The sequence below is a fragment of the Salmo salar genome, chromosome 16, assembly GCF_965601325.2.
Source record: "Salmo salar chromosome 16, fSalSal1, whole genome shotgun sequence".
Classification (NCBI taxonomy): domain Eukaryota; kingdom Metazoa; phylum Chordata; class Actinopteri; order Salmoniformes; family Salmonidae; genus Salmo; species Salmo salar.
This window is the reverse complement of record NC_138306.1, coordinates 6,705,919-6,714,676: the sequence shown is the minus strand read 5'-3', so window position 1 is coordinate 6,714,676 and position 8,758 is coordinate 6,705,919.

Genomic DNA, 8,758 nt, shown 5'->3' with positions numbered 1-8,758 from the left:
GGGACAGCAGACTGGGATAGGGAGAGATTGAATATGTCCTTAAACACACCAGCCAGCTGGTCTGCGCATGCTCTGAGGACGAGGCTAAGGATGCTGTCTGGGCAGGCAGCCTTGCGAGGGTTAACATGTTTAAATGTCTTACTCACATTGGCCACGGAGAAGGGGAGCCCACAGTCCTTGGCAGCGGGCCGTGTCGGTGGCATTGCATTATCCTCAAAGCGGGTAAAGAAGGTGTTTAGTTTGTCTGGAAGCAAGACGTCGGTGTCCGTGACGTGGCTGGTTTTCCCTTTGTAGTCCATGATTGTCTATAGACCCTGCCACATACGTCTCGTGTCTGAGCCGTTGAATTGAGACTCCACTTTGTCTCTATACTGACATTTTGATTGTTCGATTTCCTTACAGAGGGAATAACTACACTGTTTGTATGTTGCCATATTCCCAGTCACCTTTCCATGGTTAAATGCAGTGGTTCGCGCTATCCACGGTTTCTGGTTAGGGTAGGTTTTAATAGTCACAGTGGGTACAACACCTCCTATACACTTCCTTATAAACTCACTCACCGAATCCGCGTATACGTCGATATTATTCTCTGAGGCTACCCGGGACATATCCCAGTCCGCGTGATCCAAACAATCTTGAAGCTTGGATTCCGATTGGTCAGACCAGAGTTGAATAGTCCTTAGCACGGGTACTTCCTGTTTGAGTTTCTGCCTATAGGAAGGAAGGAGCAAAATGGAGTCGTGGTCAGATTTACCGAAAGAAGGGCGGGGGAGGGCCTTGTATGCATCGCTGAAGATAAGAGTAGCAGTGATCCAGTGATTTTCCAGCGCGAGTGCTACAGTCAATATGCTGACAGAATTTAGATAGCCTTGTTTTCAAATTTGCTTTGTTAAAATCCCCAGCTACAATAAATGCAGTCTCAGGATATATGGTTTCCAGTTCGCATAAAGTCCAGTGAAGTTCATTGAGGGCCGTTGTGGTATCGGCTTGAGGGGTGATATACACGGCTGTGACAATAAATGAAGAGAATTCTCTTGGGAGATAATACAGTCAGCATTTGATTGTGAGGAATTCTAGGTCAGGTGAACAAAAGGACTTGAGTTCCTGTATGTTGTTACAATTACACTATGAGTCGTTAATCATGAAACATACACCCCCGCCCTTCTTCTTCCCGGGGAGAGGTTTATTACTGTCAGCGCGACGCACAAAGAATCCAGGTGGCTGTACCAACTCCGACAGCATATCCCGAGAGAGCCATGTTTCCGTGAAACATTATGTTACAATCCCTGATGTCTCTCTGGAATGCAACCCTTGCCCTGATTTTGTCAACCTTGTTCTCTAGAGACTGGACATTAGCGAGTAATATACTCGGAAGCGGTGGGTGGTGTGCCCGCCTCCGAAGTCTGACCAGAAGACCCTTCCGTCTTCCTCTTCTCCGGCGGCATTGTTTTGGGTCAGCCTCTGGAATCAGCTCAAATGCCCTGGGTGGTTTGGACAAATGATCCGCTTCAGGAAAGTTGTATTCCTGGTCGTAGTGCTGGTAAGTTGATGTCGCTCTGATATCCAATAGTTCTTCCCGGCTGTATGTAAAAACACTTACAATTTTCTGGGCTAACAATGTAAGAAATAACACATAAAAAAAAATATATACTGCAAAGTTTCCTAAGGACTAGAAGCGAGGCAGCCCTCTCTGTCGGGGTCACCTTGTCACCTGCTATTCTCGTGAAAAGCAAGAGCAGCAGCATAAATGATTAAAACAAATGATCTCGCTCTCTCTACTGCAGCAGTCGTGCACGGGTCCTTCCGTACATGTCAGTTTAAATTACACATATACCCGAGACCTGTGACAATCATATTAGATCCGACCCAGACCCGTGACATTAGTTATGGGACTTGGGTATTCGGATCTGTGAGTTGGAACCGTGAAGACCTCTAGCTCTGATTTACAGTAAATGTGGGCTCTATGGAGAGCATGCCACTAGTTCCCTTTTCACACTACTCAGCAGAGACAAGATGCACTGTGCTGGCCTGGTTACCTATCCACCACAGCTGCTAGAATGGTGCTGGAAAGGACAATGTGAACTGGCTCAGGTATTTTTCACATTGTCCTTTCCAGTACAGTATCTACATACATACACTAGTTGTATATACTAGTTCCAGTGCTCCCATCCCTTCATCTAACTCTCCTCCAGCCCCTCTCTGTCTCACTCCCTCTGTCTAAGGTAGAGGACAGAAGAGGAGGAAGAGGAACCCAAAGCAGACAGACACTACTGTTAAAACTCAAAGTGAGTCAACATGTGGTCTGAAAGTAAGTTCCAAGGCCTTCTGTGTCTCCCAAACCAGCCATTCTTTGAATGAGACCGACCACTGGTCTCACCGGTCCTGGACTGGGACAGGCTGTCTCTTTGTGACAAAACCAGTCTGGCTGTCGGGAATAAGCTACAACCTGTGGTGTGTGTGTGTGTGTGTGTGTGTGTGTGTGTGTGTGTGTGTGTGTGTGTGTGTGTGTGTGTGTGTGTGTGTGTGTGTGTGTGTGTGTGTGTGTGTGGCGTACAGTGGTCAGGACTAGAAAGCCATAAACCATCCTCTTTATACAACAGCGATTCTGTCTCTAACTCTAACTAATGTACCACACATCCTCTCGCCATCTCCATACATTACTTACACATACACTCTGCTCTGGAAGAGATGCCTCCCTTAAGCAAAATGACTTATAAACTCTTAATCCTGCATGTAGATCAACAGGCAGGAACATACAGTACACTATGTTTGCACTGCTTTTATGCTGCCATTTTCTGCCATGTTAGCTGGTAGGAAATCATGATTTAGCTAGATCCACATTTTTACACGTCTTTCATATTTTGAAATAGAGATTTTCACGTTTCCTACAGTGTTGATTTGAAATGTCAGTACAATCTGAAGTATTTATTTCTGGACCACATATCAGTTGGTTATCCTGTGTGGTTACTTTACTTGTTCACACACAGAGGGGGTTTTAACAGTCGTAAATGTAAGCAGACTCCCCCTTCTCAATTCCTTTGCAGTTCATTGCACTTTTTAGCAACTACAGATTAAACATCATGGAGTCTTAAAGGAGTATATGCCATCTTTCATGAATTACTTCTCAATTATACTTTTTAAGTACAAATGTCAAATATATACATCCTCATCGACGGGGCCGCAGTCGATTGGGTCAACACCTTCAAGTTTGTCTGCGTGCACATCACTGAGGACCTGAATTAAGAGTAGCTTCAGGAAACTAAGCTTATGTCGCGGGTGACTACTTCACAGGTGTGTCTAATTCAAAATGTATTTTTCCGGCAGAAATGCCTTCTGGAATATGTGAGCTTTCATGTGCCTTAATAATAAACTTGCATGACATCTGTAAATATGAATACATTTGTTAAATTACAAGCCTAGTTGATTTAGCCACAGAAAAAGACAGCAACGTTCCCACTAGCAAAAAAAATACCATATTTAATCCATTTACACACAATAACCCATAATGATAAAGGGAAAACAGGTTTTAATACATTTTTGCAAATAAAAAACAGAAATACCTTATTTACAGAAGTGTTCAGACCCTTTGATATGAGACTCGAAATTGAGTTCAGGTGCATCCTGTTTCCATTGATCATCCTTGATGTTTGTACAACTTCATTGGAGTCCACGTGTGGTAAATTCAAATGATTGACATGATTTGGAAAGGCACACACCTGTCGAAATAAGGTCCCACAGTTGACAGTGCATGTCAGAGCAAAAACCAAGCAAAGAATTGTCCGTAGAGCTCCGAGACAGGATTGTCTCGAGGCCCAGATCTGGGGAAGGGTATCAAAAAATGTCTGCAGCATTGAAAGTCCCCAAGAACACAACGCCCTCCATTATTCTCAAATGGAAGAAGTTTGGAACCACTAAGATTCTTCCTAGAGCTGGCCACCCAGCCAAACTGAGCAATCAGGGGAGAAGGGCCTTGGTCAGTGAGGTGACCAAGAACCCGATGATCACTCAGAAAGAGCTCAATAATTTCTCTGAGGAGATGGGAGAACCTTCCAGAAGGGCAACCATCTCTGCAGCACTCCACCATCAGGCCTTTATGATAGACTGGCCAGATGGAAGCCACTCCTCAGTAAAAGGCACATGACAGTCCGCTTGGAGTTTGCCAAAAGGCACCAAAAGGACTCAGACCATGAGAAACAAGATTATCTGGTCTAATGAAACCAAGATTTAAATCTTTGGCCTGAATGCCAAGCGTCACGTCTGGAGGAAACCTGGCACCATCCCTACGGTGAAGCATAGTGGTGGCAGCAGCATGCTGTGGGGAGGTTTTTCAAAGGCAGGGACTGGGAGACTAGCCAGGATCGAGGGAAAGATGAACGGAGCAAAGTACAGCAACATCCTTGATGAAAACCTGCTCCAGAGCGCTCAGGACCTCAGACTGGGGTGAAGGTTCACCTTCCAACAGGACAACGACCCTAAGCACACAGCAAGACAGCGTAAGAGTGGCTTCGGGACAAATCTCTGAATGTCCTTGAGGGGCCCAGACAGAGCCCGGACTTGAACCCAATCGAACATGTCTTGAGAGACCTGAAAACAGCTGTTCAACGATGCTCCCCATCCAACCTGACAGAGCTTGAGGATCTGCAGAGAAGAATGGGAGAAACTCCCCAAATACAGGTGTGCCAAACTTGTAGCGTCATACCCAAGAAGACTCGAGGATGTACAAAAGGTGCTTCAACAAAGTGCTGAGTAAAGGGTCTAAACAGTTACAGCATGTACACGTGATATATTTACTTTTCAAAATCATTTATACCTTTGTAAACATTTCTAACAAACCCGTTTTTACTTTGTCATTATGGGGTATTGTGTGTAGATTGTTGAGAAAAAAAAATGATTTAATCCATTTTATAATAAGACTGTAACGTAACAACATGTGGAAAAAGTCAAGGGGTCTGAATACCCCCTTTCCACGGCTTAAATTTTCAGGTGTTAACAAACAACTTCCTTTCCAGACCAGTGTGGTCATAGCTCTCCCTGCACTGTGAGTCACGTCAGCCAGGCTAGTTAATCACAGTAAATAGAATCAAATTCATGTCTAATGTTTTTGTAAAAAATGTAACCCACCATGCATGGAATATCTAGCATTCGCAGATGGGGCCTAGATCGTCAGAGACTATTCTGGCTGGTCCAATGAGCCCTCTGTATCGCGGTCTCCTTCATGCAGTCTGCAACCTGGTCTCCCAGACAGATGTTCAGCCACTTGGTCGTCTGAGCTGCCCTCACACATTTGACTCTGTTTGGAGCATAAAGTATTAAATTAATTATAAATTCCTTTCAACAATCAGTTTTCAAAATACACAACAAAATCTTTCAACATGTACCTGGCAAGACCTGGCTACTGCTCAAGCTTGGTAAGTCGCTTGGTGTGTCCATAAGCAAGAGAGTTTCCTGGTACATCTCTTCAGCTGCAAAAGACAGGGTAAAAGGGAAAGGGTGTAAATAATCACTTGCACAACTGAAGGCATTAAACCGATATGCGTCTTCCACATTTAACCCAAGCCTTCTGAATCAGAGGTGCGGAGAGCTGCCTTAATTGACATCCACATCTTCGGCACCCAGGGAGCAGTTGTTGGAGGTTAACTGCCTTCCTCAGGGGCAGAAGGGCAGATTTTTCCACCTTGCTGGCTCTGGGATTCGAACCAGCGTTTCGAACCCAACGGCCTTAACCACTTTTAAGGGACAGTTTCACCCACATTTAGTATTAAATACGTTGAGGGAAAGGTTGACAAGCCAGGTCAAATGGTTTAACAAAGGCAAGGGAGTGAAGAAAGAGCTAAATGAATAGGGGCGGCAGTTGCTTAAAGGTTAGAAAGGCAGACCGATATTCAAACGCCCAAGCTGCTGCGGGGAAATCTGCAGGGAGTGATCCGTCAGTCAGAGGGTTACCAGCTACACTATATCTGTATACTACCTACTGCTGTGGTGCCCTTGAACAAGGCACTTTATCCCTAAGTGCCCATGAGCTGCTCCCAGCCTGTGATGTGTGTGTGTGGCACTGACAGAATATCTGTGCAAATGTCCAAAATAGCAACTATGGTAAAAGGAACGCCAGATTATCTATGGCAGCCGTGCATGTAATGTATCTAGTCCCAACGTGGCTGCATGGTTCTAAGAGGCTCTGGTGAAGTTAAGTCTTTCAACTTCCCATTAAGGTTGTACTATTGGTTATCAATGCTGTTTTACACAGGGTCAATGAAAATCAATGTTTTCTCCCCCCAAAGCTCTGTCCCCACTCTCAAAAAGGAATTTCTCAGTTTCACTTACCCTCAAACTTTGGAATCAAAGAGGCCAGGTTCCACTCATTCAGCGTATTTTTACAAAGCTGTCACTTTATTGGCCTTGACATCTGCATTTAAGTACAGAAATAAAGAAATGTTAGAAAACATAACTAGCTAGCTAAACTAAATTGGCTACATCAAATTTAACTTAAACTCTAATGTTAGCTAGGTAACATAATTCGCATCCATCCCCCTCAACTTCACAAGTCCGTCTAAAGGTGTCACTAGCCAGCTCACTTAGCTAACAAGTGAAACAGTGTCGAGGACATTCCAGAAGAAGCGTCCGACTTAGCTAGCTACCGTTACAGACAATGACATAGTTAGCTAGCCAAAAGTCGACAACATCCATACATTTGAGTTATATTCCGCGACAACAAAACAGTATGGTCATGAGGCTAACATTAGCTTGCTACTGTAACGTTACCACAGCCAGAGATATTAGCACAGAAAATGGCTAGCTAGCTAACGCTTAACTAGCTATTTCTCAAGTTAACGTTAGCTAGCTACCTAAATATGATAGGAAAACCCATTTAACTTGAACGACCATCAAATTCATAATTCGTAAAGTTTGTTACCATTTTCAGTCAACCTTAGTCTGTCAAAATAACTTTAGCCATTTTCCACTCGTCAGTCCTCTTTTTCTTCTATGGTATAAGGGCTTTCGCAACAATTGGATATTTATTCCACCACTTACTGTGCGGGTGTATAATAAGGATCCCAAAAAGTAAATAATGTGGGTAAAAAAATTATATATAGTACCAGTCAAAGGTTTTTCATTATTTTTACTATTTTCTACATTGAATTGAAATGCATTCCAGGTGGCTACCTCATGAAGCTCGTTGAGAGAATGCCAAGAGTTTGCAAAGGGTGGCTACTTTGAAGAATCTCAAATATAAACTATATTTTGATTTGTTTAACACTTTTTTTTGTTGGTTACTACATGATTCCATATGTGAATGAGTAGGTGTGTCCAAACTTCTGACTGGTACTGTATATATCATACAGACTATCAAAAAAATAAATTAAACAAAATCAACCTGCTTTTCTGTAAAAAGAATAATAGATCTAATCAACTCCCTACACAGGCTCAGAAGATTCCTGTGAGGTCGGGAGAATTCCTAGCGACAATAACCAAAACATGACCACTTCTAGCCCCCTTGATTGAATCCACCTTTCCCACTGCTTTCTTCACAGTCTGAGATATTACAAATGGATTTCCCAAATGAATCTCCTTGTCCAAAAAACGCAGTCCAATAAGAAATTAATTATTGGACCGGTCCTTGTCTTCTACTACAACTTTGCTAGTTAGGTTCCATTCTTTGATTTCACTATTTTCCAATCATTATCACTCACTTGCTGCACTTTCAGATTCAAACACAGTCGGCATTTACGTCTCTTCCACCAGTCAGTTTTCGTGGAAACGTTCTCAACTGCACATCTCGTCCACTCGTCAGTCACTCAATTGTACTAGAATACTTGCAAGTATTCTGATGGAGTTCAACAGCTGGTACCGGGAAAATGAACCCACTGGCTTGGTCAAATATCCATAGCCTAACCTTAAAAACCCAGCACCAACAACCCAACCTTGCTGTATTTACAGAAAACAACCCAGCTATTGACCCAATGCCTGCAACCCAGTAATTGGATCATACAAACCACCACTCAACAGCCTCAGTTTGATTGAAGGCCTCAATCTGTATTTTTCCCTTGTAACTAACTGATTGCTTCTAGAAAGAGAGAAGGAAAAACACATGATCAAGATGATCTAGCCACTAGTTTAAAGCGATGACGGATCTAATTGATACAAATAATGAATGTATGGGCTACATTTATGAGAATAATACATGCATTTACTGACCTTATCAGTCTTGAAGAAGATACACTCATCACAAACATATTTCCAGGGTGTTGATACAGCTTCCTCCCAATACAGCCTCTTCCCACACTACGGATAGGGAGGGTGGGTCCATCTGCAAAAGTTACGTTTTGGTCTGATGTCAAATCCAACTCTTTTCTCTGTATACATCAACGATGTTGCTCTTGCTGCTGGTGAGTCTCTGATCCACCTCTACGCAGACAATACCATTCTGTATACTTCTGGCCCTTCTTTGGACACTGTGTTAACAACCCTCCAGACGAGCTTCAATGCCATACAACTCTCCTTTCGTGGCCTCCAACTGCTCTTAAATACAAGTAAAACTAAATTCATGCTCTTCAACCGATCGCTGCCCGCACCTGCCCGCCCGTCCAGCATCACTACTCTGGACGGTTCTGACTTAGAATATGTGGACAACTACAAATACCTAGGTGTCTGGTTAGACTGTAAACTCTCCTTCCAGACTCACATCAAACATCTTCAATCCAAAGTTAAATCTAGAATTGGCTTCCTATTTCGCAACAAAGCATCCTTCACTCTTGCTGCC